Raw genomic sequence first — 13,275 nt, 5'->3', positions numbered from 1 at the left:
GATTGGGGTGGACCACCACCAGGTAAACCTTTTCCTGGATATTTTGAGCAGCAGTATAATTGCTATCAATTACTGGTTGTTTGTTATTGCAATGAGAATGTTTGGATGACTGTGCCATGTGAAGCATTTCTTGCATCACAACACTGCGAATGAGTTATACACTTGAGGATTACTGTCCTTAATAATGGTATAGAGCGAGATGTCAGGTTACAGAGGAAGAGTAGCAAACTCTAGCTCAACAGCTAGCTGTAATGAGATTGAAGATTGGGAAGAGTGCATATTTCTCCTTTTATCTTACATGCATCATTAGAGTGGCCTTCCTGTAACCATAAAGTGGTCTCTTCTTTTCATTTCTAGTTGGATTGTCTTTTAGATGTTTCAAAGTAGTAATCATCATAAAAGTCACAAAACTTTTCAGGGTTATAAGGGATTTATTAAATCCACAAACATAAGGCTTAACTTCATAGAAAGCTATCATAGCTGTTGGACATTGTGGTTCTGTACAAACTAGGAACTGGTAGAGTATGATCAGTAACAAGTTCAGAAACAGTCAAGCGGCGATTCTTTCAAAGGATTGTCTAACCATCTAGTATCATTGCTTGTTGACTAGGAGGAAGATCTCGTGTTGCCGGCATGAAGTTGGCATCGTTGAAATCTTGGTTCATGGCTATTTTCATAAGTTGTCCTATTTGGTAAGAGGAAATAACTGAGTAATAGTTGCTGAGATTAAGTATACTATTCATAACTGGGTATAAAATGATAATATTGTGTGAGAATGGCTCAACATGGTCATCCCACGTGTATGGAGGATCATATTTGATGCTAGAGAAAGCTCTGATGGTGATAGGTGTTTCATCAATTATAGATGGATTCTTTGGACATATAACATCTGTACAAACATAGTATTTTAAATGATATGATTGACCGTCAATTGGAAGTTCCTTTTATTACTAATATTTGGACATGGTGGTTCTTATACTCACGTGTTGTGCTCCTACTAGTTGTAACTTTGAAAGTGAAAGTTGCAATACCATGGTGTCAGTCTGCCTTTGACGGCTCCTCCACAACTATTCCATTTGTTGTAAAAACAGATCTATATGTAGCCATTTTAACAGTAATATTGAAAGCTGGCCTTCTAAATGAAGTAACATAGAATGACATATCTTTTGAATTTGGATACACAAGACGTGCATTATAAAAACCACTTGGTGCATATAATAGATTGCTTCTTTCAACATCATCTTAGCGTTATCTTCAGCAGAGTGGTAAATGAGCACAAATGCGTAAACATCATACGAAGTGTTTGTATTTTGAAGACGGACAACAACTAAAGATGGAGAGGGTCATTAAAAATCAAACTGTTCATTGCTTAAAGGGATATCAATAACACTACTGGTTTCTTTAGCCAGTCAGAGTCATTATAAGGAATAGAGGTCCAATTAGTTCTATACAGTTTGCTGACATCATGCATCAAACCAAGATAAATATCACCAATATACGTGGACTGGAATGCAAGGTGATTGCGAAAGGAATTGCTGAGATCAACTGTAACAAACTTTACGAGCTTCATGACTTTAAATGGAGCATTAAACATCCATGGGATTATATATTTTGGATTTTTTTCATAGCAAGAATCACCTGAGAGAATGTCAAAGGAGGAGCTGATAATCCATCAGGACTTAAAAGTCGTTCTCCACCATAAATTTAGGGGTTCACCCCTCTTTGTATATTCCAATTGTTCCAGTGACATTAGCCAAAAGAAGTTGGATTGTACAAACTCTTCATAATTTCTGGTATAGAAGTAAAATTGAAACTGAAACTTGTAGCATTCCAGCATTTTTATCACTAGCTTCTTTGAGTTCACTTAACACTGATGAACCTTTAAGATCTCCCCATACAATATCTGTAATAGTTGTTGTAGCTTGTGCCCCTCGTGGAAAAAGTGTCTTGATCTCCATAGTAGCACTTGACTTTGTCCCAAAGATTTTGAGCAATAATGTTAGGACTCCATTTTCCTTTGAAAGCAGTATCTTCAGATGTGTCTCCCAGCTCAACGCCAAACACATACCATATATGGCAGTTGTATTTCCTGTATCGACATCCAGGATAAAAACCATCTTTGGCAAAAGGCTGTTTTCCATTATTCAATTACTCGAGCCCCAACTACCTCCTCATGCATTGCACTGCCTTGAGTGGGACACTGCTCCTGCAATATGAGTATAATGAATGAGAAATTCATTAGTACCAACGGAATTCCAATCTTTATTCAAGACTTCATCATATAGTAAATTTGAACCAAACTTGCCAATACATATTATTGGTTGTGACCAACATCTGCATGATAGTAACCAGAAAAATGTAATCTTGGAGTATCTAAGTAAGATCCATTTGAAAAGGCAATACTATGGAATGAAGGAAAGAAGCCATTCATTATAGTTGCTGACAGTGACTATAGTAGTGATTAATAGTGAACAGATAATTAATGAACAGTACGAATAATGAAAACTTTGAACTCCCTTCAATTAAAGATTATTTCCAACATGTACTAAAGTCAACAGGGCAAATTAAAAAATCTAAAGCAACCTTGAACTCTTATATATACACCTGTTTGTCACATATGTCCAGATGTTTATCCAAAACATGAATTGAATAGTAATATGTATTCAATATTATTATGGCTCTGGGAGTTGAAGTTGCAATGCATACATAGTATTTAGTATTGATTTATGTAGAGAGTTTGTATATGTAGTGTTAGTCTACATGGTAAGTTAATCATTTTACCACAATAAAAAATTTGGGTGGGAGAACAAAATGTTATTTGCTAGTAAGTCCATATATATATATAACTAATGATTGCAGAATTATATTAACTATATGCTAATGTCATGAAGATATCAATGACATGTATGAAAAATCGTTACTAAAACTTAATTAACTCACCGATACTAAAACTTAATTAACTCACCAAATACACGCCAACCCCAAGAAAACTTGAATAAGATTGGTCATTATCATCGGCGGATCCAGAATGCAGGGGTGCACGCGTAGGAGCGGTAAGCCTAATAAATATTCATTAATTTATTATTCATAGCACACTCTTTTAATTGTAAGGTGTGGTTGCAAGAATTTGCTATGAATATACTTAAATTAATAATTATATACCCCAGATACTAGGTGTGACCTGAATGATGACCATGAATATTATTATAGAATAAAAAAGGGGTGTCTTGGTGCACCTAGATCTGGCAGTGGTTGTTATTTGCGTCCTTACTGTTACTATGAGCAAATTAAAATTTATTTGGACGTAAGTTTTGTTCCCCTTACTGAACCATTAATTTTAATTTTATGGACCTATTAATTTAATTATTAAACTAAAAAGAGGCTGCTCAAACTTTGGCAGAAGATATTCGGTTTTCCTCCAATTGATGAACCTTTTGACAGCGGATGGTTGAAAGTATCAGAGCTCCATGAAGTGTATTATGAACAGTGTGGCAAGTCTGATGGCAATCCAGGGATATATCTGTAAATATAAGACTAGATATTAGTCATATTGTCTCAACTTTATATTTATTTAGTCATGGAGGACCAGGAAGTGGATGTACAGCCAACTGTAGACGATATTTTGATCCAGAAGTCTATCGAATCATATTAATGGATCAGAGAGGATCAGGACGGTCTAAACCTAACGCTGAATTAAGGGTATAATTCTTGGTAATTATATAATATCATTGATTACAGGAGAATACTACTTGGGATCTTGTAGAAAGACATTGAGAGACTTCGAAAACACTTAGGTATTGACAAATGGGTTTTGTTTGGTGGAGTTGGGGGATCGACCCTGTCATTAACATATTAATTCTATTAAACATACTGATCGGGTTAAAGCACTTATATTGAGAGGCATTTTTACATTAAGAAGGTAAGAAGACTTTGAAATGTACTAACTACCCTTCCCTTTGCCAGAGAGGAAGTGTTGTGGTTATATCAGGAGGGATCATCCTATATCTTCCCAGAGTATTGGGAAGACTTTATTGCTCCTATACCAAAGGTATTTATAATGAGACATGGATGTCAGTAGGGAAGTGAGATTACTAAATTTATTTTTATTGTTATCATTTTAAGATTGAGAGAGGAGATATGATGAAAGCTTATTATCATAGGCTAACTGGAGATGATCGTCAGGTAATATCATTAATTACTTTTATAAATTATTACTCTTTAGCTAATTAATAGGAGTGTCTCAAATATGCTAGATGTTGGGCCCAATGGGAACTCAGGACGTCCATGTTAGTTCCAATCCGGAGAAAATAGAGGCTCGCATTAGCAATGAAGATTGGGGTGTTACCATTTGCAAGAATTGAAAGGTTTTAAAGAATACCTTGAAATGTATTTAAACATTATTTTTATTGTAGTCATTATTTTGTTAACAATGGTTGGTATGATGATCCAGAGTACTTGTTGAACAATGTAGACAAAATCAGAAGCATATACCAGCTACTATAATACATGGAAGATACGACATGATTACTCCAATGAAGACAGCATGGGATCTTCATCAGGTACATTGTATTGTAATGTATACATAGTGGAATCTCCTTAAAGGACATGTCACTGAATGTTCAATATATTTTAAAAGAGGTATTACCCATTGAACCCAATGATATCCTAATAAAGGAGGCTTCACTGTAATCTAACACTCATGAATCTATGTTTTTCTAGAATTTTTATATTGATTTTTTTCGTTATCTCAATAGAGATGGCCTGAGGCTGAGTTCTTGGTAATACAAAAGGCTGGTCATTCAGCAATGGAGCCTGATGTTATGACAGCTCTAGTGGCTGCAACAGAAAAATACAAGACTTTGTAGTTGTTATTAATAGTAGAGTTATCTGGAGTCATTTTGTACTAAAAATAGAACGGGCGCTTTGTTCTAAAAATAGTATCATAAACTCCCCCTTCTTTTCACCATGGCAGTGCATAAATACAGACAAGGAGCGTTTTCAGCATTCATTGTTAGTATCGATGGAGACGCTCAAAGTAGTGGTTATTGGGGATGGAGCAGTTGGTAAATCTTGTTTCCTCATTACGTGGTCGACCAACTCTTTTCCAAGTGAGTATGTCCCCACAGTCTTTGACAACTACTCGCAAAACTCGTATCATTAATGGAAAACCAGTCAACATAGCACTATTTGATACAGGTAGAGTAATTAGACTCATATTATTTTAATGGAATTATTTTCCATTTATTGTACAGCTGGTCAGGAGGATTATGATCGATTGAGACCTTTATCTTACCCACAAACTGATGTCTTCCTCATCTGTTATGACATCACTAGACGTGCGTCATTTAGTAATGTTAGGTAAGGACGTTGATACTATTTATAGAATACACTTATGATGTCATGTTTTTATATAATTATAGTGACACATTAATAATAGTCTACATTTTTAGGGAAAAATGGGTCCCAGAAGTTCAACATTATTGTCCTGGAACACCTATGGTTTACTTGGTTAAAGACTGATCTTAAGGATAGTAATCATGATATTGTGTCATATGATGAAGGCAAGAGATTAGCAAGTGATCAAGGTAGTATTTCTTTGTACTTAAACAAAATCTATTCTATTGATGTTACATTAGGTTTGTGTTGCATTTCATGAAGCCAGTTCCCTGAATTTTCAAAGGAGTTGATGAAACAATGGACACTGTTTTAAGAGTGGGACTATCACCACCTGATCAGAAAAGAAAAAAGACGTTTTAATTTGTTGGAAAAAGGTTAGAAGACAGATCTTTATCTCTTAATAAACTTTATTTTATAGGAAGTCCAAATCATCTAATGATTTTAATGACGAGCCCTCTATTCCACCTCCTCCAACAATGCCAGAAAATGAGAGGGCCCCCTGGATCAATATTGAGTCATCAGTGTTGAGTAATGACTGGGGCAAACTTATTAATCAACAACAATTCTCAGATGTTGTGTTACATTTGGGATCCAAGCAATACTACACTCACAGATATGTCCTATGTTCGGCATCAGATGTCATGAGACAATTATTTGGAATACATTTGAAAAACAAGCCAGATAGTCTGTCTCAATATCCACAGTGGTCATCGAAAAGACTAAAAGGTTCTCAGTTTTGATCGAATCAATGATGGCAAAGAAGAAGGCTTTCTATCTGCTGTTATAGAGAACCAGTATGTTCTCATAGTATCAATATTCTATTATATATATCTTGTAGATCAAATACTGCTTGAAGACCATCTACTGTTCATATTACTTTAGATCCAACTCTGTTCACTGAACTTGCACTAAAGATGTATTGAGATTCTCTATACTGGTATCATTAATGTTGACAAAACTAGTGAAGGTCTAGAAGACACAGTTAAAAAGCAGCTGACTTCTTAATTTACCTGAACTTCAAATTATTTGTGAAATGCTTCGAAGGAAGAAGAAGATTTAAATCCCAGTATCGGGACTTGGTTAAATGATCGCAACAGTTCTTGTGGCTAAGGAACTCTTTTTTAACAAGCCCCTCATGTCTGATATCGAATTTGTAGTCGAGGGTCACACGATATATGCTCACAAAGTTTGTATTAACCACACATGTGATGTTTTAGGAGCTATGCTAACAGGTGATTTGCTGAGAGCAACACGCAACAGGTAAGTAAGTACCTAATTATCGATCTCTTATAAAAATTATCTTCTATTATAGGTTTAAGCTTCCTGAAGTACCTCATGAAGGATTTATGGCAATGTTAGAATACCTTTACACTGATCACAGTCCTATTGAAGAGACAGATAGTATTAGCATTTTAGTTTTAGCTAACCAATATGTACTACCTCGTCTAATGTCACTATGTGAACTGTATATTACAAAACTAGTTGATAAAGCTTGTGCTAAATCCATTGCTGATGCAGATATTAACATTATTGGTGAGTAAGAGGATAACATACTTACTTTGCAATTTGTTTTAATGTATATAGATCTTCTCCAATTGTCTCAGTTACATAATGCCAATCAATTGAGTGGGTGGTGTTTGCATTTTGTCTCCAGTATTTATTTAGCATTTGAACATAATGAAAAATTCGTTGAAACTTTCCTCTGATAATAAAGATTATATTGAACAACACAGGTAACAGTAGTAGTAGTAGATTAGTGGAATGACTTCATTGTTGTAGTATTAATAAGGAATATCTGATTGTACAATACTTTGACCTGAAGTCAGTTTTTTCTTTGTATTTTCTTATAGATGGCCTCCGGTATCTTATCTCAGAGCAATGGAGGAGTATCAGGAAAAATATGGTGGCAATGAGGATGTTGAGGGAGAGGAGCTAGGTACTAGTGGAGCCGTGGGAAGGAGAAGAAGAGAAAAATGTTCTGTCATGTAATAATATCAAGTTTTTAAACCACTTTAATTTATTTAATATTTTGGTATATATTATTTTTCGATGATCTATTTGCATACCAGACTTCACAGCATAGCTATTAGTTATATATTGTGATATCTATATCATAGTGTCTCTTGCTTTTAAATCAGAGTTGTGTCTACTATGCTAGCAGTCCTAAGTTTTCATAAATTAAAGATTGCAGTTAATTACAAACACTATTAAAATTGAGAACGTTTCCGTATATTTCTTCCGTATAGTGTAATCTACCTGTAGTTGAGCTCCACCTATATTATTAAAATGGCAAAATTATGCAGAGTAAGATTATTGGCTTGCAAATTTACGAGATTCTGTTCTTCAACCACTTCTCCTCATCTACTAAACCTTTTGGACAAAATACCAGGACCAAAACAGTTACCCTTCTTGGGCAACTCATTAGAGTATTCTCGTCGTGGCAGGAATCTTGGACCTACTACAAGAAAGAGTAGAAAAATATGGAACCATATACAAGGACAAACCTATTCCAGGAATGCCAGAGATGGTAGTAATATCAAATTCAAAGGATGTTGAAACAGTATTCCGTGCTGATGGTAAATATCCTATGCGCCCTGATCTAACAATAGTATTTTCTGAGTTGAGACATCAGTTGAAATTAGACAATCCTCATCCAATTTTAGTTAGGTATATATTACCTCATCATAATAATTGTACTTCTTTCTTTGTACAGTAATGGTGAAGATTGGTATCGTCAGCGACAGCCAATGTCTCAATTCATGATGGTCCCTCGAAGAATAGGAGAGTACCACGTCGGATTCAATGAGGTTCTCATGAAATTGCTAGAGAATGTGAGAAAACTACGAGATCCTCAGACTAATATTGTATTGATGTTCTCCCCCTTTACATAAATGTCTTTGAATGTAAATGAGCACTTACAACCTTTTTTTTGTTATTTCCAATTTTAGCTGTTGCATTGTTCACTCTCGGCAAGAGATGGGTACCTTAAACAGTGATGCTAGTTCTCCAGTTTGTCAGGAATTTCATAAGAGAGACACACAGGACTGTTCAATGTTCATTAGAACTGGCATTCTATCCCGTAAAACTATTTCGTGTGCTTCCTTCAAAGAAATGGAGAATTGCACTTGACAGTCCAAATGAAGGTATAAAGTTATTTTACAGTCTTTTAATTTTTAAAAAGTATTTTGAAATTGTTCGAGGTTGATTGAAGAAAAGCAAGGAGAACTTGAAACACTTAAAAAAGCAATAGAGAAAGGAGATGCCGATGCCTGAACTGCCAGACTTTTTAACATTCATGTTAATGTCTGGAAAATTGAGTATTAAAGAGCTCACAATGAATGCCCTCGATCTCTTATCTGCAGCAGAATTGATACAGTATGTTTGAATCAATATTAATCACTGTGTTATTGTTGTTGTTGTTTCTCTGTAGACATCAAGCACATTTTCATGGTGTCTCTATAATCTTGCTACTCATCCTGAAGCTCAGGAGAAAGTTCGTACTGAAGTACAACAGACTGTTGTAGATCAAGACATTATTACTCCAGAACATATTCACAATATGCCTTATCTACGAAGTTGTATCAAAGAGACTCTTAGGTCTATATGCTATATTTATCCTCATCCTTTTATCTTAATTCATCCTTTTAGACTCTATCCCTATAGCTGCCCTTACACTTAGAACACTCACCAAAGATCTTGTCTTATCAGGATATCATGTTCCTGCTGGGGTCAGTATTTTTTAAATATTTCATATAACATGGCCACTGTTCTGTTTTTAGTCTGTGACTACTATCTTGATGACTAGCTTAGCTCGATCTCCTGAGATATTTTATGAGCCAGATCATTTTATTCCAGAACGTTGACCAAAGATGGAGAACATGTATCTACTACTTTTGCTCACATTCCATTTGGTTTTGGATCCAGAATGTGTGTTGGTATGTCACAATGATGACAAATGTTATGATTGTAATAACTATATAGGTCGTAGAATAGCTGAACTTGAGTTACACATTAGTTTAGCAAATGTTATGAGGAATTTCAGATTAGCTTTCCCAGAACAGTCACCAATGAAGGCTCATTTTGGAGGAGTAGGTATAGAAGTGGAAAGACCATTGAATCTTTTATTTAAAGATCTATGAACAGTTAAAATTATAATATTTGCTTTCTTGGGAATAAATATTAATATACCATTAACATTATTACCGCCCACTTTTAGCCACACCTGCTACATATTATTATATTACATTATTCCTACTATTTACATGTAATGTTAAGAGGATCCCCCTTTAATTAGGCCAATTAACTAAAGATGCTCTTTCTCTTTTTTTGACTTCAGACAAACTTTGATGTAAAAAGTTATCTACTATAACAATAACAATAACAACATAGTCATGACATTCTTTATGTTAATTAATCTTAAGCTTAATCTTACTTTTCTCTTTGATTTGTTTCATCTTGATGTTTTAAATGCCTATATAGAAATAACACACTATTACAAACCATTTAGAATACAAACTACAATTTTAGGATATTCATCAACAATGTCACTTAAATAATATTAGTGGCATATTTTTGCATTGTGCTATTAACTATAATTCTCTAATTAATTTATAATCTCTAAATTAACGATCTAATGTTTTTCATTGAGTGAAGTTGGTATTTTCAAAACAATTATAGAATGATTTTTGATTTTAATTTTTTTGCTGTGTATGTAAAGCTATGTAAACTGTAGGGCTGGGTCGAGAATAACATACGCCTCTCTACTCTCATCTCTGTGATTATGTCTTCACAGGACTGGAAAAAATGCCATAAGGCACAACTATGTTGACCTAACCGAATATTTGAATGTAGATGAAGTCTTACCTCGATTGTACCAGCAAGATGTTTTGACACAAAATGAGTACGAGGAATTTAAAGTTATAACAGAAACCAGGGTCAAAAGAGCAGACAGGCTATTACAGAAGCTACTGAGTAAAACATTTACATCTTATGAGAAATTTATTCGAGTTCTTCAAGACACTACAGCAGGTACTGCACATAATGAATTGATCTTGGCTCTTCAGAACTATGGAGGTGCCACCAACTCAACCATTTTACCAGTCTCCCACACCAAATTATACTTCCAGTCCAGTTGTGTCTGAGGCAACATAAACAGGCAGCAATCAGTGAGGTTTTCTCAAGATAAAACTACCTCAATATCTGGTGCTATTTACGAATGCCTTTACAAGAGTCAACAGCAATCAATGAAAACCATGAGAGGAGAAGACGTTGAGAAAACGATGGATCTAAATCCAGTAAATGTCTGACAGTACAAAACCTAAATAAATAAAAAATAAACATGTAATTACATTAAATAAACACATCGAAGTTATCCCCCTGAATAAATTATTTTTGTTATATATAGTTTATGTTTAATTATGTAGCTATACACTTATTATAATTATTGTCTGTAAGCTATTAATTTTATTATATTAATTAGCTACTCCAAGTTTATCCAGAGTGCAGTCGAAAGAAAAAGGAGTTTCTAACTTGGAGTTGTTGGAATTTGAAACATCGCAATGTGATAGCTTTACTCTGCAAAAGGAATGATTGTCGAATTTTGAGATGTTTTCAAAAGCATATTCAAAGATTTAAATTATGGTGAACAAGCTAAGGATATCTATGTCAAGCCTTTCTCAATTTTTTTGATTTTTTCTGATAATATTTACGAAGCTATTAAGATCATCTCCAAGTGCTTATACTTCCACTACATTAATTCTGATATTCTTCAGTGTTAGCTCGTGCTACAGGAGATAGTACCTCTATGAAAGAAGCACAAGCTTATGAAAAACTTTTGAGTCAAATTTGTCAAAAAGTTCATGTAGAAGAATTCCTCAAAGTTTAATCAGCCACCTGAAGCTGCTGAAGATATAACCAGTACAGTGCTTATCAAGAAAAATGAACGATGGCAGCTTTGCTATCTTAACACTGTGAAGGCTACTATTGATGCTGTCTGTAAACTTGGAGGAATTCCGCCTTTTTATGTCGTTTAAAGTCTATCAGACGAGGGTGTGTAGCTATGGAATTACTGATACCAAGACTTCTTGCTCAAAAAATGTTCCAACATCTTCAGAGTCAATGGAAAGTGTTTGCATGATTCTCACTCCATTGACCAACTGATCATTGACGATGATATTGTTGTAAATCTGTTTGATGAAAAGGTATTTAAAAGAGGATTTATCTTGTTATCAGATATTGTTGTAATGCCTACTAGATACACAGAATTCTCAAGAAAGGACAGAATCCAGATCAACCACTACTAGAACATCACAAGAAGTTCTACAACAATTTCGTACTTATTACAAGGATGCTTATGAGGCAAGTTACACAGTCCGAAAAAGTTCTGGCATTTTTTAGGGAAAAATGTTTGAAATGGATCCGTGATCCTACTCCCAATGAAATACCTGGATGATGATGATATATTCAAGACAATATACATATTGATGGTTTTAAGATGGTTTGGTTGAATGTCACAGGTAAAGAACTAATAATTTGCTGTTTTTTTGATTTTATTACTACTTTTCTCAACAGAAAACTGTCTTGATCGTCATATTAAAACTAATGGTGATAAGATTGCTATCATCTATAAAACTGATGACTTTGAAACTCAAAAAATAACGTAAGAATGTCACCAGTAGTTTATTTAAAATTATTATACTATTATCTTCTTAAGATACAATGATCTACTGAGACTTACCTGTCAGATTGCTAATGTTTTGAAACGACATAGTGTCCAGAAAGGAACAAGAGTCATTATACATTTACCTACTCATCCAATGGCTATTGCTTGTATGTTACTTGTGCTAGAATTGGTGCAATACACTGGTAAGTATAGTTTTATCTTTAGCTGTTTATATTTGTGTGTTTTCTTCTATTAGCAATGTACCATCTACATCTAGTGCTACTTTACTTGCCCCAGGATAAGAGATGGTGAGTATTTATTATATGGTGTGTTTTATAAAGTCATATTATCTCTTTCAGCTGGTGCTGCAGTTATCATTACTAGTAGCATTACTTTGCAACACAAACAAAGGAGATCAAAATGTTTGATAATGTGATTGAAGCTATAGCCATGTTTGGATGCAATGAAGTTAAAAAAGTCTTTGTAACACAAATTAGGTCAATCCGCTATTAAAAATACTTTTTCACCAAGATTCCAGACTAATAAGAAGTTTATTTATGGAGACTGTAAGCTATTCAAACTATCTCTCCTACCTAGTTTATCAATATACAGGCCATACTTAAAGAACGACATTGATTGTCAACCTGAGCCCATGTCAGGAGAGGATGAACTCTTTATTGCATATACATCTGGTAGTACTGGTACACCAAAGGGTCTAGTTCACACACAAGCAGGATATCTTCTTTATGCTACAGTTTCTTATCAAGTCAGTCTTTGGAAATTTAATATATATCTAATATTATTAAATATATAAGGTTGCATTTGATTATGAAGAGGGTGATATATCAGCATTTCTTGCTGACATGGGTTGGATAGTATCTCATACTTACATGACTTATGGAGTTCTATCATCTGGTGGTACTACTCTACTATATAATGGAAAATTAGAAGACCATGATCTAAGTATGTACAATTTAGTAATTATTTAAATAATGTACTTGATTTTTTTCTTTCAGATTCACTACTGTCAATTGTTGAAGAACAAAAATTACTCAGTTAATTATGTCACCATTGTTGTTAGGTAAATTAAAATCTAAACATGAGATTGAGAGTTCACAGCACTACCTGAAAAACCTTCCTGTCTCAAATTACTTGGCTCAGGTAATTTGCAATAGAACTGTTACTATAATAATTTGTGCTTAGTTGGTGAACATTTG

The 13,275-nt window shown here is 34.3% G+C and overlaps 1 pseudogene; it reads left to right on the top strand.

Annotated features, from left to right (window-relative positions):
- The first annotated feature begins 756 nt into the window (after positions 1-756).
- LOC121366377 lies at positions 757-4,865 on the top strand (annotated as a pseudogene).
- Positions 4,866-13,275: the final 8,410 nt, after the last annotated feature.

Source organism: Gigantopelta aegis, unplaced genomic scaffold (genome assembly GCF_016097555.1).
Source record: "Gigantopelta aegis isolate Gae_Host unplaced genomic scaffold, Gae_host_genome ctg5466_pilon_pilon, whole genome shotgun sequence".
Taxonomy (NCBI): Eukaryota; Metazoa; Mollusca; class Gastropoda; order Neomphalida; family Peltospiridae; genus Gigantopelta; species Gigantopelta aegis.
Note: the sequence above shows the minus strand (reverse complement) of the source record. Positions and strands in the feature narration are given on the sequence as shown.